The sequence below is a fragment of the Danio rerio genome, chromosome 4, assembly GCF_052040795.2.
Source record: "Danio rerio strain M-AB ecotype USA chromosome 4, GRCz13ab, whole genome shotgun sequence".
Taxonomy (NCBI): Eukaryota; Metazoa; Chordata; class Actinopteri; order Cypriniformes; family Danionidae; genus Danio; species Danio rerio.
Window position 1 is genome coordinate 59,462,895 of NC_141024.2, and position 18,600 is coordinate 59,481,494.

Sequence of the window (18,600 nt, forward strand, 5' to 3'; positions counted from 1 at the left end):
TTTCGCTTACGGCCATACCACCCTGGAAATGCCCGATCTCATCTGAACTCGGAAGTAAAGCAGGGTCGGGCCTGGTTAGTACTTGGATGGGAGACCGCCTGGGAATACCAGGTGCTGTAAGCTTTTCGAAGTGCTTCATTTGGCAGCTGATTTAAATAGCCAACGCTTGACATCCTCTTTCGCTTACGGCCATACCACCCTGGAAATGCCCGATCTCATCTGAACTCGGAAGTAAAGCAGGGTCGGGCCTGGTTAGTACTTGGATGGGAGACCGCCTGGGAATACCAGGTGCTGTAAGCTTTTCGAAGTGCTTCATTTGGCAGCTGATTTAAATAGCCAACGCTTGACATCCTCTTTCGCTTACGGCCATACCACCCTGGAAATGCCCGATCTCATCTGAACTCGGAAGTAAAGCAGGGTCGGGCCTGGTTAGTACTTGGATGGGAGACCGCCTGGGAATACCAGGTGCTGTAAGCTTTTCGAAGTGCTTCATTTGGCAGCTGATTTAAATAGCCAACGCTTGACATCCTCTTTCGCTTACGGCCATACCACCCTGGAAATGCCCGATCTCATCTGAACTCGGAAGTAAAGCAGGGTCGGGCCTGGTTAGTACTTGGATGGGAGACCGCCTGGGAATACCAGGTGCTGTAAGCTTTTCGAAGTGCTTCATTTGGCAGCTGATTTAAATAGCCAACGCTTGACATCCTCTTTCGCTTACGGCCATACCACCCTGGAAATGCCCGATCTCATCTGAACTCGGAAGTAAAGCAGGGTCGGCCCTGGTTAGTACTTGGATGGGAGACCGCCTGGGAATACCAGGTGCTGTAAGCTTTTCGAAGTGCTTCATTTGGCAGCTGATTTAAATAGCCAACGCTTGACATCCTCTTTCGCTTACGGCCATACCACCCTGGAAATGCCCGATCTCATCTGAACTCGGAAGTAAAGCAGGGTCGGGCCTGGTTAGTACTTGGATGGGAGACCGCCTGGGAATACCAGGTGCTGTAAGCTTTTCGAAGTGCTTCATTTGGCAGCTGATTTAAATAGCCAACGCTTGACATCCTCTTTCGCTTACGCCATACCACCCTGGAAATGCCCGATCTCATCTGAACTCGGAAGTAAAGCAGGGTCGGGCCTGGTTAGTACTTGGATGGGAGACCGCCTGGGAATACCAGGTGCTGTAAGCTTTTCGAAGTGCTTCATTTGGCAGCTGATTTAAATAGCCAACGCTTGACATCCTCTTTCGCTTACGGCCATACCACCCTGGAAATGCCCGATCTCATCTGAACTCGGAAGTAAAGCAGGGTCGGGCCTGGTTAGTACTTGGATGGGAGACCGCCTGGGAATACCAGGTGCTGTAAGCTTTTCGAAGTGCTTCATTTGGCAGCTGATTTAAATAGCCAACGCTTGACATCCTCTTTCGCTTACGGCCATACCACCCTGGAAATGCCCGATCTCATCTGAACTCGGAAGTAAAGCAGGGTCGGGCCTGGTTAGTACTTGGATGGGAGACCGCCTGGGAATACCAGGTGCTGTAAGCTTTTCGAAGTGCTTCATTTGGCAGCTGATTTAAAAAGCCAACGCTTGACATCCTCTTTCGCTTACGGCCATACCACCCTGGAAATGCCCGATCTCATCTGAACTCGGAAGTAAAGCAGGGTCGGGCCCGGTTAGTACTTGGATGGGAGACCGCCTGGGAATACCAGGTGCTGTAAGCTTTTCGAAGTGCTTCATTTGGCAGCTGATTTAAATAGCCAACGCTTGACATCCTCTTTCGCTTACGGCCATATCACCCTGGAAATGCCCGATCTCATCTGAACTCGGAAGTAAAGCAGGGTCGGGCCCGGTTAGTACTTGGATGGGAGACCGCCTGGGAATACCAGGTGCTGTAAGCTTTTCGAAGTGCTTCATTTGGCAGCTGATTTAAATAGCCAACGCTTGACATCCTCTTTCGCTTACGGCCATACCACCCTGGAAATGCCCGATCTCATCTGAACTCGGAAGTAAAGCAGGGTCGGCCTGGTTAGTACTTGGATGGGAGACCGCCTGGGAATACCAGGTGCTGTAAGCTTTTCGAAGTGCTTCATTTGGCAGCTGATTTAAATAGCCAACGCTTGACATCCTCTTTCGCTTACGGCCATACCACCCTGGAAATGCCCGATCTCATCTGAACTCGGAAGTAAAGCAGGGTCGGGCCTGGTTAGTACTTGGATGGGAGACCGCCTGGGAATGCCAGGTGCTGTAAGCTTTTCGAAGTGCTTCATTTGGCAGCTGATTTAAATAGCCAACGCTTGACATCCTCTTTCGCTTACGGCCATACCACCCTGGAAATGCCCGATCTCATCTGAACTCGGAAGTAAAGCAGGGTCGGGCCTGGTTAGTACTTGGATGGGAGACCGCCTGGGAATACCAGGTGCTGTAAGCTTTTCGAAGTGCTTCATTTGGCAGCTGATTTAAATAGCCAACGCTTGACATCCTCTTTCGCTTACGGCCATACCACCCTGGAAATGCCCGATCTCATCTGAACTCGGAAGTAAAGCAGGGTCGGGCCTGGTTAGTACTTGGATGGGAGACCGCCTGGGAATACCAGGTGCTGTAAGCTTTTCGAAGTGCTTCATTTGGCAGCTGATTTAAATAGCCAACGCTTGACATCCTCTTTCGCTTACGGCCATACCACCCTGGAAATGCCCGATCTCATCTGAACTCGGAAGTAAAGCAGGGTCGGGCCTGGTTAGTACTTGGATGGGAGACCGCCTGGGAATACCAGGTGCTGTAAGCTTTTCGAAGTGCTTCATTTGGCAGCTGATTTAAATAGCCAACGCTTGACATCCTCTTTCGCTTACGGCCATACCACCCTGGAAATGCCCGATCTCATCTGAACTCGGAAGTAAAGCAGGGTCGGGCCTGGTTAGTACTTGGATGGGAGACCGCCTGGGAATACCAGGTGCTGTAAGCTTTTCGAAGTGCTTCATTTGGCAGCTGATTTAAATAGCCAACGCTTGACATCCTCTTTCGCTTACGGCCATACCACCCTGGAAATGCCCGATCTCATCTGAACTCGAAGTAAAGCAGGGTCGGGCCTGGTTAGTACTTGGATGGGAGACCGCCTGGGAATACCAGGTGCTGTAAGCTTTTCGAAGTGCTTCATTTGGCAGCTGATTTAAATAGCCAACGCTTGACATCCTCTTTCGCTTACGGCCATACCACCCTTGGAAATGCCCGATCTCATCTGAACTCGGAAGTAAAGCAGGGTCGGGCCTGGTTAGTACTTGGATGGGAGACCGCCTGGGAATACCAGGTGCTGTAAGCTTTTCGAAGTGCTTCATTTGGCAGCTGATTTAAATAGCCAACGCTTGACATCCTCTTTCGCTTACGGCCATACCACCCTGGAAATGCCCGATCTCATCTGAACTCGGAAGTAAAGCAGGGTCGGGCCTGGTTAGTACTTGGATGGGAGACCGCCTGGGAATACCAGGTGCTGTAAGCTTTTCGAAGTGCTTCATTTGGCAGCTGATTTAAATAGCCAACGCTTGACATCCTCTTTCGCTTACGGCCATACCACCCTGGAAATGCCCGATCTCATCTGAACTCGGAAGTAAAGCAGGGTCGGGCCTGGTTAGTACTTGGATGGGAGACCGCCTGGGAATACCAGGTGCTGTAAGCTTTTCGAAGTGCTTCATTTGGCAGCTGATTTAAATAGCCAACGCTTGACATCCTCTTTCGCTTACGGCCATACCACCCTGGAAATGCCCGATCTCATCTGAACTCGGAAGTAAAGCAGGGTCGGGCCTGGTTAGTACTTGGATGGGAGACCGCCTGGGAATACCAGGTGCTGTAAGCTTTTCGAAGTGCTTCATTTGGCAGCTGATTTAAATAGCCAACGCTTGACATCCTATTTCGCTTACGGCCATACCACCCTGGAAATGCCCGATCTCATCTGAACTCGGAAGTAAAGCAGGGTCGGGCCTGGTTAGTACTTGGATGGGAGACCGCCTGGGAATACCAGGTGCTGTAAGCTTTTCGAAGTGCTTCATTTGGCAGCTGATTTAAATAGCCAACGCTTGACATCCTCTTTCGCTTACGGCCATACCACCCTGGAAATGCCCGATCTCATCTGAACTCGGAAGTAAAGCAGGGTCGGGCCTGGTTAGTACTTGGATGGGAGACCGCCTGGGAATACCAGGTGCTGTAAGCTTTTCGAAGTGCTTCATTTGGCAGCTGATTTAAATAGCCAACGCTTGACATCCTCTTTCGCTTACGGCCATACCACCCTGGAAATGCCCGATCTCATCTGAACTCGGAAGTAAAGCAGGGTCGGGCCTGGTTAGTACTTGGATGGGAGACCGCCTGGGAATACCAGGTGCTGTAAGCTTTTCGAAGTGCTTCATTTGGCAGCTGATTTAAATAGCCAACGCTTGACATCCTCTTTCGCTTACGGCCATACCACCCTGGAAATGCCCGATCTCATCTGAACTCGGAAGTAAAGCAGGGTCGGGCCTGGTTAGTACTTGGATGGGAGACCGCCTGGGAATACCAGGTGCTGTAAGCTTTTCGAAGTGCTTCATTTGGCAGCTGATTTAAATAGCCAACGCTTGACATCCTCTTTCGCTTACGGCCATACCACCCTGGAAATGCCCGATCTCATCTGAACTCGGAAGTAAAGCAGGGTCGGGCCTGGTTAGTACTTGGATGGGGAAGACCGCCTGGGAATACCAGGTGCTGTAAGCTTTTCGAAGTGCTTCATTTGGCAGCTGATTTAAATAGCCAACCTTGACATCCTCTTCGCTTACGGCCATACCACCCTGAAAAAAAAAAAACTCATCTGAACTCGGAAGTCCCCGATCTCATCTGAACTCGGAAGTAAAGCAGGGTTGGGCCTGGTTAGTACTTGGATGGGAGACCGCCTGGGAATACCAGGTGCTGTAAGCTTTTCGAAGTGCTTCATTTGGCAGCTGATTTAAATAGCCAACGCTTGACATCCTCTTTCGCTTACGGCCATACCACCCTGGAAATGCCCGATCTCATCTGAACTCGGAAGTAAAGCAGGGTCGGGCCCGGTTAGTACTTGGATGGGAGACCGCCTGGGAATACCAGGTGCTGTAAGCTTTTCGAAGTGCTTCATTTGGCAGCTGATTTAAATAGCCAACGCTTGACATCCTCTTTCGCTTACGGCCATACCACCCTGGAAATGCCCGATCTCATCTGAACTCGGAAGTAAAGCAGGGTCGGGCCCGGTTAGTACTTGGATGGGAGACCGCCTGGGAATACCAGGTGCTGTAAGCTTTTCGAAGTGCTTCATTTGGCAGCTGATTTAAATAGCCAACGTTTGACATCCTCTTTCGCTTACGGCCATACCACCCTGGAAATGCCCGATCTCATCTGAACTCGGAAGTAAAGCAGGGTCGGGCCCGGTTAGTACTTGGATGGGAGACCGCCTGGGAATACCAGGTGCTGTAAGCTTTTCGAAGTGCTTCATTTGGCAGCTGATTTAAATAGCCAACGCTTGACATCCTCTTTCGCTTACGGCCATACCACCCTGCAAATGCCCGATCTCATCTGAACTCGGAAGTAAAGCAGGGTCGGGCCTGCTTAGTACTTGGATGGGAGACCGCCTGGGAATACCAGGTGCTGTAAGCTTTTCGAAGTGCTTCATTTGGCAGCTGATTTAAATAGCCAACGCTTGACATCCTCTTTCGCTTACGGCCATACCACCCTGGAAATGCCCGATCTCATCTGAACTCGGAAGTAAAGCAGGGTCGGGCCCGGTTAGTACTTGGATGGGAGACCGCCTGGGAATACCAGGTGCTGTAAGCTTTTCGAAGTGCTTCATTTGGCAGCTGATTTAAATAGCCAACGCTTGACATCCTCTTTCGCTTACGGCCATACCACCCTGGAAATGCCCGATCTCATCTGAACTCGGAAGTAAAGCAGGGTCGGGCCTGGTTAGTACTTGGATGGGAGACCGCCTGGGAATACCAGGTGCTGTAAGCTTTTCGAAGTGCTTCATTTGGCAGCTGATTTAAATAGCCAACGCTTGACATCCTCTTTCGCTTACGGCCATACCACCCTGGAAATGCCCGATCTCATCTGAACTCGGAAGTAAAGCAGGGTCGGGCCTGGTTAGTACTTGGATGGGAGACCGCCTGGGAATACCAGGTGCTGTAAGCTTTTCGAAGTGCTTCATTTGGCAGCTGATTTAAATAGCCAACGCTTGACATCCTCTTTCGCTTACGGCCATACCACCCTGGAAATGCCCGATCTCATCTGAACTCGGAAGTAAAGCAGGGTCGGGCCTGGTTAGTACTTGGATGGGAGACCGCCTGGGAATACCAGGTGCTGTAAGCTTTTCGAAGTGCTTCATTTGGCAGCTGATTTAAATAGCCAACGCTTGACATCCTCTTTCGCTTACGGCCATACCACCCTGGAAATGCCCGATCTCATCTGAACTCGGAAGTAAAGCAGGGTCGGGCCTGGTTAGTACTTGGATGGGAGACCGCCTGGGAATACCAGGTGCTGTAAGCTTTTCGAAGTGCTTCATTTGGCAGCTGATTTAAATAGCCAACGCTTGACATCCTCTTTCGCTTACGGCCATACCACCCTGGAAATGCCCGATCTCATCTGAACTCGGAAGTAAAGCAGGGTCGGGCCTGGTTAGTACTTGGATGGGAGACCGCCTGGGAATACCAGGTGCTGTAAGCTTTTCGAAGTGCTTCATTTGGCAGCTGATTTAAATAGCCAACGCTTGACATCCTCTTTCGCTTACGGCCATACCACCCTGGAAATGCCCGATCTCATCTGAACTCGGAAGTAAAGCAGGGTCGGGCCTGGTTAGTACTTGGATGGGAGACCGCCTGGGAATACCAGGTGCTGTAAGCTTTTCGAAGTGCTTCATTTGGCAGCTGATTTAAATAGCCAACGCTTGACATCCTCTTTCGCTTACGGCCATACCACCCTGGAAATGCCCGATCTCATCTGAACTCGGAAGTAAAGCAGGGTCGGGCCTGGTTAGTACTTGGATGGGAGACCGCCTGGGAATACCAGGTGCTGTAAGCTTTTCGAAGTGCTTCATTTGGCAGCTGATTTAAATAGCCAACGCTTGACATCCTCTTTCGCTTACGGCCATACCACCCTGGAAATGCCCGATCTCATCTGAACTCGGAAGTAAAGCAGGGTCGGGCCTGGTTAGTACTTGGATGGGAGACCGCCTGGGAATACCAGGTGCTGTAAGCTTTTCGAAGTGCTTCATTTGGCAGCTGATTTAAATAGCCAACGCTTGACATCCTCTTTCGCTTACGGCCATACCACCCTGGAAATGCTCGATCTCATCTGAACTCGGAAGTAAAGCAGGGTCGGGCCTGGTTAGTACTTGGATGGGAGACCGCCTGGGAATACCAGGTGCTGTAAGCTTTTCGAAGTGCTTCATTTGGCAGCTGATTTAAATAGCCAACGCTTGACATCCTCTTTCGCTTACGGCCATACCACCCTGGAAATGCCCGATCTCATCTGAACTCGGAAGTAAAGCAGGGTCGGGCCTGGTTAGTACTTGGATGGGAGACCGCCTGGGAATACCAGGTGCTGTAAGCTTTTCGAAGTGCTTCATTTGGCAGCTGATTTAAATAGCCAACGCTTGACATCCTCTTTCGCTTACGGCCATACCACCCTGGAAATGCCCGATCTCATCTGAACTCGGAAGTAAAGCAGGGTCGGACCTGGTTAGTACTTGGATGGGAGACCGCCTGGGAATACCAGGTGCTGTAAGCTTTTCGAAGTGCTTCATTTGGCAGCTGATTTAAATAGCCAACGCTTGACATCCTCTTTCGCTTACGGCCATACCACCCTGGAAATGCCCGATCTCATCTGAACTCGGAAGTAAAGCAGGGTCGACCCTGGTTAGTACTTGGATGGGAGACCGCCTGGGAATACCAGGTGCTGTAAGCTTTTCGAAGTGCTTCATTTGGCAGCTGATTTAAATAGCCAACGCTTGACATCCTCTTTCGCTTACGGCCATACCACCCTGGAAATGCCCGATCTCATCTGAACTCGGAAGTAAAGCAGGGTCGGGCCTGGTTAGTACTTGGATGGGAGACCGCCTGGGAATACCAGGTGCTGTAAGCTTTTCGAAGTGCTTCATTTGGCAGCTGATTTAAATAGCCAACGCTTGACATCCTCTTTCGCTTACGGCCATACCACCCTGGAAATGCCCGATCTCATCTGAACTCGGAAGTAAAGCAGGGTCGGGCCTGGTTAGTACTTGGATGGGAGACCGCCTGGGAATACCAGGTGCTGTAAGCTTTTCGAAGTGCTTCATTTGGCAGCTGATTTAAATAGCCAACGCTTGACATCCTCTTTCGCTTACGGCCATACCACCCTGGAAATGCCCGATCTCATCTGAACTCGGAAGTAAAGCAGGGTCGACCCTGGTTAGTACTTGGATGGGAGACCGCCTGGGAATACCAGGTGCTGTAAGCTTTTCGAAGTGCTTCATTTGGCAGCTGATTTAAATAGCCAACGCTTGACATCCTCTTTCGCTTACGGCCATACCACCCTGGAAATGCCCGATCTCATCTGAACTCGGAAGTAAAGCAGGGTCGGGCCTAGTTAGTACTTGGATGGGAGACCGCCTGGGAATACCAGGTGCTGTAAGCTTTTCGAAGTGCTTCATTTGGCAGCTGATTTAAATAGCCAACGCTTGACATCCTCTTTCGCTTACGGCCATACCACCCTGGAAATGCCCGATCTCATCTGAACTCGGAAGTAAAGCAGGGTCGGGCCTGGTTAGTACTTGGATGGGAGACCGCCTGGGAATACCAGGTGCTGTAAGCTTTTCGAAGTGCTTCATTTGGCAGCTGATTTAAATAGCCAACGCTTGACATCCTCTTTCGCTTACGGCCATACCACCCTGGAAATGCCCGATCTCATCTGAACTCGGAAGTAAAGCAGGGTCGGGCCTGGTTAGTACTTGGATGGGAGACCGCCTGGGAATACCAGGTGCTGTAAGCTTTTCGAAGTGCTTCATTTGGCAGCTGATTTAAATAGCCAACGCTTGACATCCTCTTTCGCTTACGGCCATACCACCCTGGAAATGCCCGATCTCATCTGAACTCGGAAGTAAAGCAGGGTCGGGCCTGGTTAGTACTTGGATGGGAGACCGCCTGGGAATACCAGGTGCTGTAAGCTTTTCGAAGTGCTTCATTTGGCAGCTGATTTAAATAGCCAACGCTTGACATCCTCTTTCGCTTACGGCCATACCACCCTGGAAATGCCCGATCTCATCTGAACTCGGAAGTAAAGCAGGGTCGGGCCTGGTTAGTACTTGGATGGGAGACCGCCTGGGAATACCAGGTGCTGTAAGCTTTTCGAAGTGCTTCATTTGGCAGCTGATTTAAATAGCCAACGCTTGACATCCTCTTTCGCTTACGGCCATACCACCCTGGAAATGCCCGATCTCATCTGAACTCGGAAGTAAAGCAGGGTCGGGCCGGTTAGTACTTGGATGGGAGACCGCCTGGGAATACCAGGTGCTGTAAGCTTTTCGAAGTGCTTCATTTGGCAGCTGATTTAAATAGCCAACGCTTGACATCCTCTTTCGCTTACGGCCATACCACCCTGGAAATGCCCGATCTCATCTGAACTCGGAAGTAAAGCAGGGTCGGGCCCGGTTAGTACTTGGATGGGAGACCGCCTGGGAATACCAGGTGCTGTAAGCTTTTCGAAGTGCTTCATTTGGCAGCTGATTTAAATAGCCAACGCTTGACATCCTCTTTCGCTTACGGCCATACCACCCTGGAAATGCCCGATCTCATCTGAACTCGGAAGTAAAGCAGGGTCGGGCCCGGTTAGTACTTGGATGGGAGACCGCCTGGGAATACCAGGTGCTGTAAGCTTTTCGAAGTGCTTCATTTGGCAGCTGATTTAAATAGCCAACGCTTGACATCCTCTTTCGCTTACGGCCATACCACCCTGGAAATGCCCGATCTCATCTGAACTCTGAAGTAAAGCAGGGTCGGGCCTGGTTAGTACTTGGATGGGAGACCGCCTGGGAATACCAGGTGCTGTAAGCTTTTCGAAGTGCTTCATTTGGCAGCTGATTTAAATAGCCAACGCTTGACATCCTCTTTCGCTTACGGCCATACCACCCTGGAAATGCCCGATCTCATCTAAACTCGGAAGTAAAGCAGGGTCGGGCCTGGTTAGTACTTGGATGGGAGACCGCCTGGGAATACCAGGTGCTGTAAGCTTTTCGAAGTGCTTCATTTGGCAGCTGATTTAAATAGCCAACGCTTGACATCCTCTTTCGCTTACGGCCATACCACCCTGGAAATGCCCGATCTCATCTGAACTCGGAAGTAAAGCAGGGTTGGGCCTGGTTAGTACTTGGATGGGAGACCGCCTGGGAATACCAGGTGCTGTAAGCTTTTCGAAGTGCTTCATTTGGCAGCTGATTTAAATAGCCAACGCTTGACATCCTCTTTCGCTTACGGCCATACCACCCTGGAAATGCCCGATCTCATCTGAACTCGGAAGTAAAGCAGGGTCGGGCCTGGTTAGTACTTGGATGGGAGACCGCCTGGGAATACCAGGTGCTGTAAGCTTTTCGAAGTGCTTCATTTGGCAGCTGATTTAAATAGCCAACGCTTGACATCCTCTTTCGCTTACGGCCATACCACCCTGGAAATGCCCGATCTCATCTGAACTCGGAAGTAAAGCAGGGTCGGGCCTGGTTAGTACTTGGATGGGAGACCGCCTGGGAATACCAGGTGCTGTAAGCTTTTCGAAGTGCTTCATTTGGCAGCTGATTTAAATAGCCAACGCTTGACATCCTCTTTCGCTTACGGCCATACCACCCTGGAAATGCCCGATCTCATCTGAACTCGGAAGTAAAGCAGGGTCGGGCCTGGTTAGTACTTGGATGGGAGACCGCCTGGGAATACCAGGTGCTGTAAGCTTTTCGAAGTGCTTCATTTGGCAGCTGATTTAAATAGCCAACGCTTGACATCCTCTTTCGCTTACGGCCATACCACCCTGGAAATGCCCGATCTCATCTGAACTCGGAAGTAAAGCAGGGTCGGGCCTGGTTAGTACTTGGATGGGAGACCGCCTGGGAATACCAGGTGCTGTAAGCTTTTCGAAGTGCTTCATTTGGCAGCTGATTTAAATAGCCAACGCTTGACATCCTCTTTCGCTTACGGCCATACCACCCTGGAAATGCCCGATCTCATCTGAACTCGGAAGTAAAGCAGGGTCGGGCCCGGTTAGTACTTGGATGGGAGACCGCCTGGGAATACCAGGTGCTGTAAGCTTTTCGAAGTGCTTCATTTGGCAGCTGATTTAAATAGCCAACGCTTGACATCCTCTTTCGCTTACGGCCATACCACCCTGGAAATGCCCGATCTCATCTGAACTCGGAAGTAAAGCAGGGTCGGGCCCGGTTAGTACTTGGATGGGAGACCGCCTGGGAATACCAGGTGCTGTAAGCTTTTCGAAGTGCTTCATTTGGCAGCTGATTTAAATAGCCAACGCTTGACATCCTCTTTTGCTTACGGCCATACCACCCTGGAAATGCCCGATCTCATCTGAACTCGGAAGTAAAGCAGGGTCGGGCCCGGTTAGTACTTGGATGGGAGACCGCCTGGGAATACCAGGTGCTGTAAGCTTTTCGAAGTGCTTCATTTGGCAGCTGATTTAAATAGCCAACGCTTGACATCCTCTTTCGCTTACGGCCATACCACCCTGGAAATGCCCGATCTCATCTGAACTCGGAAGTAAAGCAGGGTCGGGCCTGGTTAGTACTTGGATGGGAGACCGCCTGGGAATACCAGGTGCTGTAAGCTTTTCGAAGTGCTTCATTTGGCAGCTGATTTAAATAGCCAACGCTTGACATCCTCTTTCGCTTACGGCCATACCACCCTGGAAATGCCCGATCTCATCTGAACTCGGAAGTAAAGCAGGGTCGGGCCCGGTTAGTACTTGGATGGGAGACCGCCTGGGAATACCAGGTGCTGTAAGCTTTTCGAAGTGCTTCATTTGGCAGCTGATTTAAATAGCCAACGCTTGACATCCTCTTTCGCTTACGGCCATACCACCCTGGAAATGCCCGATCTCATCTGAACTCGGAAGTAAAGCAGGGTCGGGCCCGGTTAGTACTTGGATGGGAGACCGCCTGGGAATACCAGGTGCTGTAAGCTTTTCGAAGTGCTTCATTTGGCAGCTGATTTAAATAGCCAACGCTTGACATCCTCTTTCGCTTACGGCCATACCACCCTGCAAATGCCCGATCTCATCTGAACTCGGAAGTAAAGCAGGGTCGGGCCTGGTTAGTACTTGGATGGGAGACCGCCTGGGAATACCAGGTGCTGTAAGCTTTTCGAAGTGCTTCATTTGGCAGCTGATTTAAATAGCCAACGCTTGACATCCTCTTTCGCTTACGGCCATACCACCCTGGAAATGCCCGATCTCATCTGAACTCGGAAGTAAAGCAGGGTCGAGCCCGGTTAGTACTTGGATGGGAGACCGCCTGGGAATACCAGGTGCTGTAAGCTTTTCGAAGTGCTTCATTTGGCAGCTGATTTAAATAGCCAACGCTTGACATCCTCTTTCGCTTACGGCCATACCACCCTGGAAATGCCCGATCTCATCTGAACTCGGAAGTAAAGCAGGGTCGGGCCTGGTTAGTACTTGGATGGGAGACCGCCTGGGAATACCAGGTGCTGTAAGCTTTTCGAAGTGCTTCATTTGGCAGCTGATTTAAATAGCCAACGCTTGACATCCTCTTTCGCTTACGGCCATACCACCCTGGAAATGCCCGATCTCATCTGAACTTGGAAGTAAAGCAGGGTCGGGCCTGGTTAGTACTTGGATGGGAGACCGCCTGGGAATACCAGGTGCTGTAAGCTTTTCGAAGTGCTTCATTTGGCAGCTGATTTAAATAGCCAACGCTTGACATCCTCTTTCGCTTACGGCCATACCACCCTGGAAATGCCCGATCTCATCTGAACTCGGAAGTAAAGCAGGGTCGGGCCTGGTTAGTACTTGGATGGGAGACCGCCTGGGAATACCAGGTGCTGTAAGCTTTTCGAAGTGCTTCATTTGGCAGCTGATTTAAATAGCCAACGCTTGACATCCTCTTTCGCTTACGGCCATACCACCCTGGAAATGCCCGATCTCATCTGAACTCGGAAGTAAAGCAGGGTCGGGCCTGGTTAGTACTTGGATGGGAGACCGCCTGGGAATACCAGGTGCTGTAAGCTTTTCGAAGTGCTTCATTTGGCAGCTGATTTAAATAGCCAACGCTTGACATCCTCTTTCGCTTACGGCCATACCACCCTGGAAATGCCCGATCTCATCTGAACTCGGAAGTAAAGCAGGGTCGGGCCTGGTTAGTACTTGGATGGGAGACCGCCTGGGAATACCAGGTGCTGTAAGCTTTTCGAAGTGCTTCATTTGGCAGCTGATTTAAATAGCCAACGCTTGACATCCTCTTTCGCTTACGGCCATACCACCCTGGAAATGCCCGATCTCATTTGAACTCGGAAGTAAAGCAGGGTCGGGCCTGGTTAGTACTTGGATGGGAGACCGCCTGGGAATACCAGGTGCTGTAAGCTTTTCGAAGTGCTTCATTTGGCAGCTGATTTAAATAGCCAACGCTTGACATCCTCTTTCGCTTACGGCCATACCACCCTGGAAATGCCCGATCTCATCTGAACTCGGAAGTAAAGCAGGGTCGGGCCTGGTTAGTACTTGGATGGGAGACCGCCTGGGAATACCAGGTGCTGTAAGCTTTTCGAAGTGCTTCATTTGGCAGCTGATTTAAATAGCCAACGCTTGACATCCTCTTTCGCTTACGGCCATACCACCCTGGAAATGCCCGATCTCATCTGAACTCGGAAGTAAAGCAGGGTCGGGCCTGGTTAGTACTTGGATGGGAGACAGCCTGGGAATACCAGGTGCTGTAAGCTTTTCGAAGTGCTTCATTTGGCAGCTGATTTAAATAGCCAACGCTTGACATCCTCTTTCGCTTACGGCCATACCACCCTGGAAATGCTCGATCTCATCTGAACTCGGAAGTAAAGCAGGGTCGGGCCTGGTTAGTACTTGGATGGGAGACCGCCTGGGAATACCAGGTGCTGTAAGCTTTTCGAAGTGCTTCATTTGGCAGCTGATTTAAATAGCCAACGCTTGACATCCTCTTTCGCTTACGGCCATACCACCCTGGAAATGCCCGATCTCATCTGAACTCGGAAGTAAAGCAGGGTCGGGCCTGGTTAGTACTTGGATGGGAGACCGCCTGGGAATACCAGGTGCTGTAAGCTTTTCGAAGTGCTTCATTTGGCAGCTGATTTAAATAGCCAACGCTTGACATCCTCTTTCGCTTACGGCCATACCACCCTGGAAATGCCCGATCTCATCTGAACTCGGAAGTAAAGCAGGGTCGGGCCCGGTTAGTACTTGGATGGGAGACCGCCTGGGAATACCAGGTGCTGTAAGCTTTTCGAAGTGCTTCATTTGGCAGCTGATTTAAATAGCCAACGCTTGACATCCTCTTTCGCTTACGGCCATACCACCCTGGAAATGCCCGATCTCATCTGAACTCGGAAGTAAAGCAGGGTCGGGCCCGGTTAGTACTTGGATGGGAGACCGCCTGGGAATACCAGGTGCTGTAAGCTTTTCGAAGTGCTTCATTTGGCAGCTGATTTAAATAGCCAACGCTTGACATCCTCTTTCGCTTACGGCCATACCACCCTGGAAATGCCCGATCTCATCTGAACTCGGAAGTAAAGCAGGGTCGGGCCTGGTTAGTACTTGGATGGGAGACCGCCTGGGAATACCAGGTGCTGTAAGCTTTTCGAAGTGCTTCATTTGGCAGCTGATTTAAATAGCCAACGCTTGACATCCTCTTTCGCTTACGGCCATACCACCCTGGAAATGCCCGATCTCATCTGAACTCGGAAGTAAAGCAGGGTCGGGCCTGGTTAGTACTTGGATGGGAGACCGCCTGGGAATACCAGGTGCTGTAAGCTTTTCGAAGTGCTTCATTTGGCAGCTGATTTAAATAGCCAACGCTTGACATCCTCTTTCGCTTACGGCCATACCACCCTGGAAATGCCCGATCTCATCTGAACTCGGAAGTAAAGCAGGGTCGGGCCTGGTTAGTACTTGGATGGGAGACCGCCTGGGAATACCAGGTGCTGTAAGCTTTTCGAAGTGCTTCATTTGGCAGCTGATTTAAATAGCCAACGCTTGACATCCTCTTTCGCTTACGGCCATACCACCCTGGAAATGCCCGATCTCATCTGAACTCGGAAGTAAAGCAGGGTCGGGCCTGGGTAGTACTTGGATGGGAGACCGCCTGGGAATACCAGGTGCTGTAAGCTTTTCGAAGTGCTTCATTTGGCAGCTGATTTAAATAGCCAACGCTTGACATCCTCTTTCGCTTACGGCCATACCACCCTGGAAATGCCCGATCTCATCTGAACTCGGAAGTAAAGCAGGGTCGGGCCTGGTTAGTACTTGGATGGGAGACCGCCTGGGAATACCAGGTGCTGTAAGCTTTTCGAAGTGCTTCATTTGGCAGCTGATTTAAATAGCCAACGCTTGACATCCTCTTTCGCTTACGGCCATACCACCCTGGAAATGCCCGATCTCATCTGAACTCGGAAGTAAAGCAGGGTCGGGCCTGGTTAGTACTTGGATGGGAGACCGCCTGGGAATACCAGGTGCTGTAAGCTTTTCGAAGTGCTTCATTTGGCAGCTGATTTAAATAGCCAACGCTTGACATCCTCTTTCGCTTACGGCCATACCACCCTGGAAATGCCCGATCTCATCTGAACTCGGAAGTAAAGCAGGGTCGGACCTGGTTAGTACTTGGATGGGAGACCGCCTGGGAATACCAGGTGCTGTAAGCTTTTCGAAGTGCTTCATTTGGCAGCTGATTTAAATAGCCAACGCTTGACATCCTCTTTCGCTTACGGCCATACCACCCTGGAAATGCCCGATCTCATCTGAACTCGGAAGTAAAGCAGGGTCGGGCCTGGTTAGTACTTGGATGGGAGACCGCCTGGGAATACCAGGTGCTGTAAGCTTTTCGAAGTGCTTCATTTGGCAGCTGATTTAAATAGCCAACGCTTGACATCCTCTTTCGCTTACGGCCATACCACCCTGGAAATGCCCGATCTCATCTGAACTCGGAAGTAAAGCAGGGTCGGGCCTGGTTAGTACTTGGATGGGAGACCGCCTGGGAATACCAGGTGCTGTAAGCTTTTCGAAGTGCTTCATTTGGCAGCTGATTTAAATAGCCAACGCTTGACATCCTCTTTCGCTTACGGCCATACCACCCTGGAAATGCCCGATCTCATCTGAACTCGGAAGTAAAGCAGGGTCGACCCTGGTTAGTACTTGGATGGGAGACCGCCTGGGAATACCAGGTGCTGTAAGCTTTTCGAAGTGCTTCATTTGGCAGCTGATTTAAATAGCCAACGCTTGACATCCTCTTTCGCTTACGGCCATACCACCCTGGAAATGCCCGATCTCATCTGAACTCGGAAGTAAAGCAGGGTCGGGCCTGGTTAGTACTTGGATGGGAGACCGCCTGGGAATACCAGGTGCTGTAAGCTTTTCGAAGTGCTTCATTTGGCAGCTGATTTAAATAGCCAACGCTTGACATCCTCTTTCGCTTACGCCATACCACCCTGGAAATGCCCGATCTCATCTGAACTCGGAAGTAAAGCAGGGTCGGGCCTGGTTAGTACTTGGATGGGAGACCGCCTGGGAATACCAGGTGCTGTAAGCTTTTCGAAGTGCTTCATTTGGCAGCTGATTTAAATAGCCAACGCTTGACATCCTCTTTCGCTTACGGCCATACCACCCTGGAAATGCCCGATCTCATCTGAACTCGGAAGTAAAGCAGGGTCGGGCCTGGTTAGTACTTGGATGGGAGACCGCCTGGGAATACCAGGTGCTGTAAGCTTTTCGAAGTGCTTCATTTGGCAGCTGATTTAAATAGCCAACGCTTGACATCCTCTTTCGCTTACGGCCATACCACCCTGGAAATGCCCGATCTCATCTGAACTCGGAAGTAAAGCAGGGTCGGGCCTGGTTAGTACTTGGATGGGAGACCGCCTGGGAATACCAGGTGCTGTAAGCTTTTCGAAGTGCTTCATTTGGCAGCTGATTTAAATAGCCAACGCTTGACATCCTCTTTCGCTTACGGCCATACCACCCTGGAAATGCCCGATCTCATCTGAACTCGGAAGTAAAGCAGGGTCGGGCCTGGTTAGTACTTGGATGGGAGACCGCCTGGGAATACCAGGTGCTGTAAGCTTTTCGAAGTGCTTCATTTGGCAGCTGATTTAAATAGCCAACGCTTGACATCCTCTTTCGCTTACGGCCATACCACCCTGGAAATGCCCGATCTCATCTGAACTCGGAAGTAAAGCAGGGTCGGGCCCGGTTAGTACTTGGATGGGAGACCGCCTGGGAATACCAGGTGCTGTAAGCTTTTCGAAGTGCTTCATTTGGCAGCTGATTTAAATAGCCAACGCTTGACATCCTCTTTCGCTTACGGCCATACCACCCTGGAAATGCCCGATCTCATCTGAACTCGGAAGTAAAGCAGGGTCGGGCCCGGTTAGTACTTGGATGGGAGACCGCCTGGGAATACCAGGTGCTGTAAGCTTTTCGAAGTGCTTCATTTGGCAGCTGATTTAAATAGCCAACGCTTGACATCCTCTTTCGCTTACGGCCATACCACCCTGGAAATGCCCGATCTCATCTGAACTCTGAAGTAAAGCAGGGTCGGGCCTGGTTAGTACTTGGATGGGAGACCGCCTGGGAATACCAGGTGCTGTAAGCTTTTCGAAGTGCTTCATTTGGCAGCTGATTTAAATAGCCAACGCTTGACATCCTCTTTCGCTTACGGCCATACCACCCTGGAAATGCCCGATCTCATCTAAACTCGGAAGTAAAGCAGGGTCGGGCCTGGTTAGTACTTGGATGGGAGACCGCCTGGGAATACCAGGTGCTGTAAGCTTTTCGAAGTGCTTCATTTGGCAGCTGATTTAAATAGCCAACGCTTGACATTCTCTTTCGCTTACGGCCATACCACCCTGGAAATGCCCGATCTCATCTGAACTCGGAAGTAAAGCAGGGTCGGGCCCGGTTAGTACTTGGATGGGAGACCGCCTGGGAATACCAGGTGCTGTAAGCTTTTCGAAGTGCTTCATTTGGCAGCTGATTTAAATAGCCAACGCTTGACATCCTCTTTCGCTTATGGCCATACCACCCTGGAAATGCCCGATCTCATCTGAACTCGGAAGTAAAGCAGGGTCGGGCCTGGTTAGTACTTGGATGGGAGACCGCCTGGGAATACCAGGTGCTGTAAGCTTTTCGAAGTGCTTCATTTGGCAGCTGATTTAAATAGCCAACGCTTGACATCCACTTTCGCTTACGGCCATACCACCCTGGAAATGCCCGATCTCATCTGAACTCGGAAGTAAAGCAGGGTCGGGCCTGGTTAGTACTTGGATGGGAGACCGCCTGGGAATACCAGGTGCTGTAAGCTTTTCGAAGTGCTTCATTTGGCAGCTGATTTAAATAGCCAACGCTTGA

At 50.8% G+C, this 18,600-nt stretch overlaps 1 protein-coding gene, 104 non-coding genes and 1 pseudogene across 105 annotated transcripts in view; 105 read left to right on the forward strand and 1 right to left on the reverse strand.

The window, feature by feature from the left end:
- The window catches only part of LOC110439541 (NACHT, LRR and PYD domains-containing protein 3-like), a 601,035-nt gene that overhangs the window by 452,026 nt on the left and 130,409 nt on the right, over positions 1–18,600 (reverse strand). The gene's annotated exons all lie outside the window — the stretch shown is intronic.
- Positions 5–123, forward strand: LOC141382795 (5S ribosomal RNA). Its single transcript, XR_015487384.1, has one exon. It is a non-coding gene; the product is annotated as a 5S ribosomal RNA (ribosomal RNA).
- LOC141382796 (5S ribosomal RNA) lies at positions 182–300 on the forward strand. The gene has a single exon (XR_015487385.1). It is a non-coding gene; the product is annotated as a 5S ribosomal RNA (ribosomal RNA).
- LOC141383342 (5S ribosomal RNA) lies at positions 359–477 on the forward strand. Its single transcript, XR_015488587.2, has one exon. It is a non-coding gene; the product is annotated as a 5S ribosomal RNA (ribosomal RNA).
- Positions 536–654, forward strand: LOC141383380 (5S ribosomal RNA). Its single transcript, XR_015488628.2, has one exon. It is a non-coding gene; the product is annotated as a 5S ribosomal RNA (ribosomal RNA).
- LOC141383037 (5S ribosomal RNA) lies at positions 713–831 on the forward strand. The gene has a single exon (XR_015488018.2). It is a non-coding gene; the product is annotated as a 5S ribosomal RNA (ribosomal RNA).
- On the forward strand, positions 890–1,008 carry LOC141383038 (5S ribosomal RNA). The gene has a single exon (XR_015488019.2). It is a non-coding gene; the product is annotated as a 5S ribosomal RNA (ribosomal RNA).
- On the forward strand, positions 1,067–1,184 carry LOC141383505 (5S ribosomal RNA). Its single transcript, XR_015488710.2, has one exon. It is a non-coding gene; the product is annotated as a 5S ribosomal RNA (ribosomal RNA).
- On the forward strand, positions 1,243–1,361 carry LOC141383454 (5S ribosomal RNA). Its single transcript, XR_015488832.2, has one exon. It is a non-coding gene; the product is annotated as a 5S ribosomal RNA (ribosomal RNA).
- Positions 1,420–1,538, forward strand: LOC141383039 (5S ribosomal RNA). Its single transcript, XR_015488020.2, has one exon. It is a non-coding gene; the product is annotated as a 5S ribosomal RNA (ribosomal RNA).
- Positions 1,597–1,715, forward strand: LOC141382797 (5S ribosomal RNA). Its single transcript, XR_015487386.2, has one exon. It is a non-coding gene; the product is annotated as a 5S ribosomal RNA (ribosomal RNA).
- On the forward strand, positions 1,774–1,892 carry LOC141383030 (5S ribosomal RNA). The gene has a single exon (XR_015488051.2). It is a non-coding gene; the product is annotated as a 5S ribosomal RNA (ribosomal RNA).
- On the forward strand, positions 1,951–2,068 carry LOC141383334 (5S ribosomal RNA). The gene has a single exon (XR_015488555.2). It is a non-coding gene; the product is annotated as a 5S ribosomal RNA (ribosomal RNA).
- LOC141382798 (5S ribosomal RNA) lies at positions 2,127–2,245 on the forward strand. The gene has a single exon (XR_015487387.2). It is a non-coding gene; the product is annotated as a 5S ribosomal RNA (ribosomal RNA).
- Positions 2,304–2,422, forward strand: LOC141382799 (5S ribosomal RNA). The gene has a single exon (XR_015487388.1). It is a non-coding gene; the product is annotated as a 5S ribosomal RNA (ribosomal RNA).
- LOC141382800 (5S ribosomal RNA) lies at positions 2,481–2,599 on the forward strand. Its single transcript, XR_015487389.1, has one exon. It is a non-coding gene; the product is annotated as a 5S ribosomal RNA (ribosomal RNA).
- LOC141383297 (5S ribosomal RNA) lies at positions 2,658–2,776 on the forward strand. The gene has a single exon (XR_015488230.2). It is a non-coding gene; the product is annotated as a 5S ribosomal RNA (ribosomal RNA).
- LOC141382801 (5S ribosomal RNA) lies at positions 2,835–2,953 on the forward strand. Its single transcript, XR_015487390.1, has one exon. It is a non-coding gene; the product is annotated as a 5S ribosomal RNA (ribosomal RNA).
- On the forward strand, positions 3,012–3,129 carry LOC141382802 (5S ribosomal RNA). Its single transcript, XR_015487392.2, has one exon. It is a non-coding gene; the product is annotated as a 5S ribosomal RNA (ribosomal RNA).
- LOC141383504 (5S ribosomal RNA) lies at positions 3,188–3,307 on the forward strand. Its single transcript, XR_015488822.2, has one exon. It is a non-coding gene; the product is annotated as a 5S ribosomal RNA (ribosomal RNA).
- Positions 3,366–3,484, forward strand: LOC141383098 (5S ribosomal RNA). The gene has a single exon (XR_015488116.2). It is a non-coding gene; the product is annotated as a 5S ribosomal RNA (ribosomal RNA).
- On the forward strand, positions 3,543–3,661 carry LOC141383312 (5S ribosomal RNA). Its single transcript, XR_015488580.2, has one exon. It is a non-coding gene; the product is annotated as a 5S ribosomal RNA (ribosomal RNA).
- Positions 3,720–3,838, forward strand: LOC141383099 (5S ribosomal RNA). The gene has a single exon (XR_015488117.2). It is a non-coding gene; the product is annotated as a 5S ribosomal RNA (ribosomal RNA).
- Positions 3,897–4,015, forward strand: LOC141382803 (5S ribosomal RNA). Its single transcript, XR_015487393.1, has one exon. It is a non-coding gene; the product is annotated as a 5S ribosomal RNA (ribosomal RNA).
- LOC141383724 (5S ribosomal RNA) lies at positions 4,074–4,192 on the forward strand. The gene has a single exon (XR_015489273.2). It is a non-coding gene; the product is annotated as a 5S ribosomal RNA (ribosomal RNA).
- LOC141382804 (5S ribosomal RNA) lies at positions 4,251–4,369 on the forward strand. Its single transcript, XR_015487394.1, has one exon. It is a non-coding gene; the product is annotated as a 5S ribosomal RNA (ribosomal RNA).
- On the forward strand, positions 4,428–4,546 carry LOC141383128 (5S ribosomal RNA). Its single transcript, XR_015488077.2, has one exon. It is a non-coding gene; the product is annotated as a 5S ribosomal RNA (ribosomal RNA).
- Positions 4,605–4,725, forward strand: LOC141382805 (5S ribosomal RNA). The gene has a single exon (XR_015487395.2). It is a non-coding gene; the product is annotated as a 5S ribosomal RNA (ribosomal RNA).
- LOC141382806 (5S ribosomal RNA) lies at positions 4,782–4,926 on the forward strand (annotated as a pseudogene).
- Positions 4,985–5,103, forward strand: LOC141382807 (5S ribosomal RNA). Its single transcript, XR_015487397.2, has one exon. It is a non-coding gene; the product is annotated as a 5S ribosomal RNA (ribosomal RNA).
- Positions 5,162–5,280, forward strand: LOC141382808 (5S ribosomal RNA). The gene has a single exon (XR_015487398.2). It is a non-coding gene; the product is annotated as a 5S ribosomal RNA (ribosomal RNA).
- Positions 5,339–5,457, forward strand: LOC141382809 (5S ribosomal RNA). Its single transcript, XR_015487399.2, has one exon. It is a non-coding gene; the product is annotated as a 5S ribosomal RNA (ribosomal RNA).
- LOC141382810 (5S ribosomal RNA) lies at positions 5,516–5,634 on the forward strand. The gene has a single exon (XR_015487400.2). It is a non-coding gene; the product is annotated as a 5S ribosomal RNA (ribosomal RNA).
- On the forward strand, positions 5,693–5,811 carry LOC141382811 (5S ribosomal RNA). Its single transcript, XR_015487401.2, has one exon. It is a non-coding gene; the product is annotated as a 5S ribosomal RNA (ribosomal RNA).
- Positions 5,870–5,988, forward strand: LOC141382812 (5S ribosomal RNA). Its single transcript, XR_015487403.1, has one exon. It is a non-coding gene; the product is annotated as a 5S ribosomal RNA (ribosomal RNA).
- On the forward strand, positions 6,047–6,165 carry LOC141382813 (5S ribosomal RNA). The gene has a single exon (XR_015487404.1). It is a non-coding gene; the product is annotated as a 5S ribosomal RNA (ribosomal RNA).
- On the forward strand, positions 6,224–6,342 carry LOC141383522 (5S ribosomal RNA). The gene has a single exon (XR_015489013.2). It is a non-coding gene; the product is annotated as a 5S ribosomal RNA (ribosomal RNA).
- On the forward strand, positions 6,401–6,519 carry LOC141383041 (5S ribosomal RNA). Its single transcript, XR_015488021.2, has one exon. It is a non-coding gene; the product is annotated as a 5S ribosomal RNA (ribosomal RNA).
- Positions 6,578–6,696, forward strand: LOC141383667 (5S ribosomal RNA). Its single transcript, XR_015489332.2, has one exon. It is a non-coding gene; the product is annotated as a 5S ribosomal RNA (ribosomal RNA).
- On the forward strand, positions 6,755–6,873 carry LOC141382529 (5S ribosomal RNA). Its single transcript, XR_015485242.2, has one exon. It is a non-coding gene; the product is annotated as a 5S ribosomal RNA (ribosomal RNA).
- LOC141383671 (5S ribosomal RNA) lies at positions 6,932–7,050 on the forward strand. Its single transcript, XR_015489179.2, has one exon. It is a non-coding gene; the product is annotated as a 5S ribosomal RNA (ribosomal RNA).
- On the forward strand, positions 7,109–7,227 carry LOC141382814 (5S ribosomal RNA). The gene has a single exon (XR_015487405.1). It is a non-coding gene; the product is annotated as a 5S ribosomal RNA (ribosomal RNA).
- Positions 7,286–7,404, forward strand: LOC148682249 (5S ribosomal RNA). Its single transcript, XR_015944424.1, has one exon. It is a non-coding gene; the product is annotated as a 5S ribosomal RNA (ribosomal RNA).
- Positions 7,463–7,581, forward strand: LOC148682250 (5S ribosomal RNA). The gene has a single exon (XR_015944084.1). It is a non-coding gene; the product is annotated as a 5S ribosomal RNA (ribosomal RNA).
- On the forward strand, positions 7,640–7,758 carry LOC148682251 (5S ribosomal RNA). The gene has a single exon (XR_015944394.1). It is a non-coding gene; the product is annotated as a 5S ribosomal RNA (ribosomal RNA).
- On the forward strand, positions 7,817–7,935 carry LOC148682252 (5S ribosomal RNA). Its single transcript, XR_015943246.1, has one exon. It is a non-coding gene; the product is annotated as a 5S ribosomal RNA (ribosomal RNA).
- On the forward strand, positions 7,994–8,112 carry LOC148682253 (5S ribosomal RNA). The gene has a single exon (XR_015944085.1). It is a non-coding gene; the product is annotated as a 5S ribosomal RNA (ribosomal RNA).
- On the forward strand, positions 8,171–8,289 carry LOC148682254 (5S ribosomal RNA). Its single transcript, XR_015944086.1, has one exon. It is a non-coding gene; the product is annotated as a 5S ribosomal RNA (ribosomal RNA).
- On the forward strand, positions 8,348–8,466 carry LOC148682255 (5S ribosomal RNA). The gene has a single exon (XR_015943247.1). It is a non-coding gene; the product is annotated as a 5S ribosomal RNA (ribosomal RNA).
- Positions 8,525–8,643, forward strand: LOC148682256 (5S ribosomal RNA). The gene has a single exon (XR_015944524.1). It is a non-coding gene; the product is annotated as a 5S ribosomal RNA (ribosomal RNA).
- Positions 8,702–8,820, forward strand: LOC148682257 (5S ribosomal RNA). The gene has a single exon (XR_015944087.1). It is a non-coding gene; the product is annotated as a 5S ribosomal RNA (ribosomal RNA).
- Positions 8,879–8,997, forward strand: LOC148682258 (5S ribosomal RNA). Its single transcript, XR_015944088.1, has one exon. It is a non-coding gene; the product is annotated as a 5S ribosomal RNA (ribosomal RNA).
- Positions 9,056–9,174, forward strand: LOC148682259 (5S ribosomal RNA). Its single transcript, XR_015944089.1, has one exon. It is a non-coding gene; the product is annotated as a 5S ribosomal RNA (ribosomal RNA).
- Positions 9,233–9,351, forward strand: LOC148682260 (5S ribosomal RNA). Its single transcript, XR_015944090.1, has one exon. It is a non-coding gene; the product is annotated as a 5S ribosomal RNA (ribosomal RNA).
- Positions 9,410–9,527, forward strand: LOC148682261 (5S ribosomal RNA). Its single transcript, XR_015944576.1, has one exon. It is a non-coding gene; the product is annotated as a 5S ribosomal RNA (ribosomal RNA).
- On the forward strand, positions 9,586–9,704 carry LOC148682262 (5S ribosomal RNA). The gene has a single exon (XR_015944320.1). It is a non-coding gene; the product is annotated as a 5S ribosomal RNA (ribosomal RNA).
- Positions 9,763–9,881, forward strand: LOC148682263 (5S ribosomal RNA). Its single transcript, XR_015944321.1, has one exon. It is a non-coding gene; the product is annotated as a 5S ribosomal RNA (ribosomal RNA).
- Positions 9,940–10,058, forward strand: LOC148682264 (5S ribosomal RNA). Its single transcript, XR_015944545.1, has one exon. It is a non-coding gene; the product is annotated as a 5S ribosomal RNA (ribosomal RNA).
- Positions 10,117–10,235, forward strand: LOC148682265 (5S ribosomal RNA). The gene has a single exon (XR_015944567.1). It is a non-coding gene; the product is annotated as a 5S ribosomal RNA (ribosomal RNA).
- LOC148682266 (5S ribosomal RNA) lies at positions 10,294–10,412 on the forward strand. The gene has a single exon (XR_015943344.1). It is a non-coding gene; the product is annotated as a 5S ribosomal RNA (ribosomal RNA).
- On the forward strand, positions 10,471–10,589 carry LOC148682267 (5S ribosomal RNA). The gene has a single exon (XR_015944091.1). It is a non-coding gene; the product is annotated as a 5S ribosomal RNA (ribosomal RNA).
- On the forward strand, positions 10,648–10,766 carry LOC148682268 (5S ribosomal RNA). The gene has a single exon (XR_015944092.1). It is a non-coding gene; the product is annotated as a 5S ribosomal RNA (ribosomal RNA).
- Positions 10,825–10,943, forward strand: LOC148682269 (5S ribosomal RNA). The gene has a single exon (XR_015944093.1). It is a non-coding gene; the product is annotated as a 5S ribosomal RNA (ribosomal RNA).
- On the forward strand, positions 11,002–11,120 carry LOC148682270 (5S ribosomal RNA). The gene has a single exon (XR_015944094.1). It is a non-coding gene; the product is annotated as a 5S ribosomal RNA (ribosomal RNA).
- LOC148682271 (5S ribosomal RNA) lies at positions 11,179–11,297 on the forward strand. The gene has a single exon (XR_015944322.1). It is a non-coding gene; the product is annotated as a 5S ribosomal RNA (ribosomal RNA).
- On the forward strand, positions 11,356–11,474 carry LOC148682272 (5S ribosomal RNA). Its single transcript, XR_015944323.1, has one exon. It is a non-coding gene; the product is annotated as a 5S ribosomal RNA (ribosomal RNA).
- Positions 11,533–11,651, forward strand: LOC141383347 (5S ribosomal RNA). The gene has a single exon (XR_015944324.1). It is a non-coding gene; the product is annotated as a 5S ribosomal RNA (ribosomal RNA).
- LOC141382832 (5S ribosomal RNA) lies at positions 11,710–11,828 on the forward strand. Its single transcript, XR_015487512.1, has one exon. It is a non-coding gene; the product is annotated as a 5S ribosomal RNA (ribosomal RNA).
- On the forward strand, positions 11,887–12,005 carry LOC137495199 (5S ribosomal RNA). Its single transcript, XR_015488145.1, has one exon. It is a non-coding gene; the product is annotated as a 5S ribosomal RNA (ribosomal RNA).
- LOC141383052 (5S ribosomal RNA) lies at positions 12,064–12,182 on the forward strand. Its single transcript, XR_015488035.2, has one exon. It is a non-coding gene; the product is annotated as a 5S ribosomal RNA (ribosomal RNA).
- On the forward strand, positions 12,241–12,359 carry LOC141383126 (5S ribosomal RNA). Its single transcript, XR_015488210.2, has one exon. It is a non-coding gene; the product is annotated as a 5S ribosomal RNA (ribosomal RNA).
- LOC141383740 (5S ribosomal RNA) lies at positions 12,418–12,536 on the forward strand. The gene has a single exon (XR_015489253.1). It is a non-coding gene; the product is annotated as a 5S ribosomal RNA (ribosomal RNA).
- LOC141382833 (5S ribosomal RNA) lies at positions 12,595–12,713 on the forward strand. The gene has a single exon (XR_015487513.1). It is a non-coding gene; the product is annotated as a 5S ribosomal RNA (ribosomal RNA).
- On the forward strand, positions 12,772–12,890 carry LOC141383345 (5S ribosomal RNA). Its single transcript, XR_015488589.2, has one exon. It is a non-coding gene; the product is annotated as a 5S ribosomal RNA (ribosomal RNA).
- Positions 12,949–13,067, forward strand: LOC141382834 (5S ribosomal RNA). The gene has a single exon (XR_015487515.1). It is a non-coding gene; the product is annotated as a 5S ribosomal RNA (ribosomal RNA).
- LOC137494089 (5S ribosomal RNA) lies at positions 13,126–13,244 on the forward strand. The gene has a single exon (XR_015487516.1). It is a non-coding gene; the product is annotated as a 5S ribosomal RNA (ribosomal RNA).
- On the forward strand, positions 13,303–13,421 carry LOC141382835 (5S ribosomal RNA). Its single transcript, XR_015487517.1, has one exon. It is a non-coding gene; the product is annotated as a 5S ribosomal RNA (ribosomal RNA).
- LOC141383069 (5S ribosomal RNA) lies at positions 13,480–13,598 on the forward strand. Its single transcript, XR_015488054.2, has one exon. It is a non-coding gene; the product is annotated as a 5S ribosomal RNA (ribosomal RNA).
- On the forward strand, positions 13,657–13,775 carry LOC137494088 (5S ribosomal RNA). Its single transcript, XR_015487518.1, has one exon. It is a non-coding gene; the product is annotated as a 5S ribosomal RNA (ribosomal RNA).
- On the forward strand, positions 13,834–13,952 carry LOC141383561 (5S ribosomal RNA). Its single transcript, XR_015488936.2, has one exon. It is a non-coding gene; the product is annotated as a 5S ribosomal RNA (ribosomal RNA).
- Positions 14,011–14,129, forward strand: LOC141383395 (5S ribosomal RNA). The gene has a single exon (XR_015488828.1). It is a non-coding gene; the product is annotated as a 5S ribosomal RNA (ribosomal RNA).
- On the forward strand, positions 14,188–14,306 carry LOC137494087 (5S ribosomal RNA). The gene has a single exon (XR_015487520.1). It is a non-coding gene; the product is annotated as a 5S ribosomal RNA (ribosomal RNA).
- Positions 14,365–14,483, forward strand: LOC141383053 (5S ribosomal RNA). Its single transcript, XR_015488036.2, has one exon. It is a non-coding gene; the product is annotated as a 5S ribosomal RNA (ribosomal RNA).
- On the forward strand, positions 14,542–14,660 carry LOC141383054 (5S ribosomal RNA). Its single transcript, XR_015488037.2, has one exon. It is a non-coding gene; the product is annotated as a 5S ribosomal RNA (ribosomal RNA).
- LOC141382836 (5S ribosomal RNA) lies at positions 14,719–14,837 on the forward strand. The gene has a single exon (XR_015487521.1). It is a non-coding gene; the product is annotated as a 5S ribosomal RNA (ribosomal RNA).
- LOC137492806 (5S ribosomal RNA) lies at positions 14,896–15,014 on the forward strand. The gene has a single exon (XR_015487522.1). It is a non-coding gene; the product is annotated as a 5S ribosomal RNA (ribosomal RNA).
- Positions 15,073–15,191, forward strand: LOC141382837 (5S ribosomal RNA). The gene has a single exon (XR_015487523.1). It is a non-coding gene; the product is annotated as a 5S ribosomal RNA (ribosomal RNA).
- Positions 15,250–15,368, forward strand: LOC141382838 (5S ribosomal RNA). Its single transcript, XR_015487524.2, has one exon. It is a non-coding gene; the product is annotated as a 5S ribosomal RNA (ribosomal RNA).
- On the forward strand, positions 15,427–15,545 carry LOC137492804 (5S ribosomal RNA). The gene has a single exon (XR_015487525.1). It is a non-coding gene; the product is annotated as a 5S ribosomal RNA (ribosomal RNA).
- LOC141382839 (5S ribosomal RNA) lies at positions 15,604–15,722 on the forward strand. The gene has a single exon (XR_015487527.1). It is a non-coding gene; the product is annotated as a 5S ribosomal RNA (ribosomal RNA).
- LOC141382840 (5S ribosomal RNA) lies at positions 15,781–15,899 on the forward strand. The gene has a single exon (XR_015487528.2). It is a non-coding gene; the product is annotated as a 5S ribosomal RNA (ribosomal RNA).
- On the forward strand, positions 15,958–16,076 carry LOC141382841 (5S ribosomal RNA). The gene has a single exon (XR_015487529.1). It is a non-coding gene; the product is annotated as a 5S ribosomal RNA (ribosomal RNA).
- Positions 16,135–16,253, forward strand: LOC141382842 (5S ribosomal RNA). The gene has a single exon (XR_015487531.1). It is a non-coding gene; the product is annotated as a 5S ribosomal RNA (ribosomal RNA).
- On the forward strand, positions 16,312–16,430 carry LOC141383682 (5S ribosomal RNA). Its single transcript, XR_015489174.2, has one exon. It is a non-coding gene; the product is annotated as a 5S ribosomal RNA (ribosomal RNA).
- LOC137492802 (5S ribosomal RNA) lies at positions 16,489–16,607 on the forward strand. Its single transcript, XR_015487532.1, has one exon. It is a non-coding gene; the product is annotated as a 5S ribosomal RNA (ribosomal RNA).
- Positions 16,666–16,783, forward strand: LOC137495189 (5S ribosomal RNA). The gene has a single exon (XR_015487533.2). It is a non-coding gene; the product is annotated as a 5S ribosomal RNA (ribosomal RNA).
- On the forward strand, positions 16,842–16,960 carry LOC137494081 (5S ribosomal RNA). Its single transcript, XR_015487534.1, has one exon. It is a non-coding gene; the product is annotated as a 5S ribosomal RNA (ribosomal RNA).
- On the forward strand, positions 17,019–17,137 carry LOC137492801 (5S ribosomal RNA). Its single transcript, XR_015487535.1, has one exon. It is a non-coding gene; the product is annotated as a 5S ribosomal RNA (ribosomal RNA).
- Positions 17,196–17,314, forward strand: LOC137495188 (5S ribosomal RNA). Its single transcript, XR_015487537.1, has one exon. It is a non-coding gene; the product is annotated as a 5S ribosomal RNA (ribosomal RNA).
- Positions 17,373–17,491, forward strand: LOC137494080 (5S ribosomal RNA). Its single transcript, XR_015488038.2, has one exon. It is a non-coding gene; the product is annotated as a 5S ribosomal RNA (ribosomal RNA).
- On the forward strand, positions 17,550–17,668 carry LOC141383112 (5S ribosomal RNA). Its single transcript, XR_015488146.1, has one exon. It is a non-coding gene; the product is annotated as a 5S ribosomal RNA (ribosomal RNA).
- LOC141383415 (5S ribosomal RNA) lies at positions 17,727–17,845 on the forward strand. Its single transcript, XR_015488726.2, has one exon. It is a non-coding gene; the product is annotated as a 5S ribosomal RNA (ribosomal RNA).
- LOC141383456 (5S ribosomal RNA) lies at positions 17,904–18,022 on the forward strand. Its single transcript, XR_015488835.2, has one exon. It is a non-coding gene; the product is annotated as a 5S ribosomal RNA (ribosomal RNA).
- Positions 18,081–18,199, forward strand: LOC141383055 (5S ribosomal RNA). The gene has a single exon (XR_015488039.2). It is a non-coding gene; the product is annotated as a 5S ribosomal RNA (ribosomal RNA).
- LOC141383131 (5S ribosomal RNA) lies at positions 18,258–18,376 on the forward strand. Its single transcript, XR_015488079.2, has one exon. It is a non-coding gene; the product is annotated as a 5S ribosomal RNA (ribosomal RNA).
- On the forward strand, positions 18,435–18,553 carry LOC141382843 (5S ribosomal RNA). The gene has a single exon (XR_015487538.1). It is a non-coding gene; the product is annotated as a 5S ribosomal RNA (ribosomal RNA).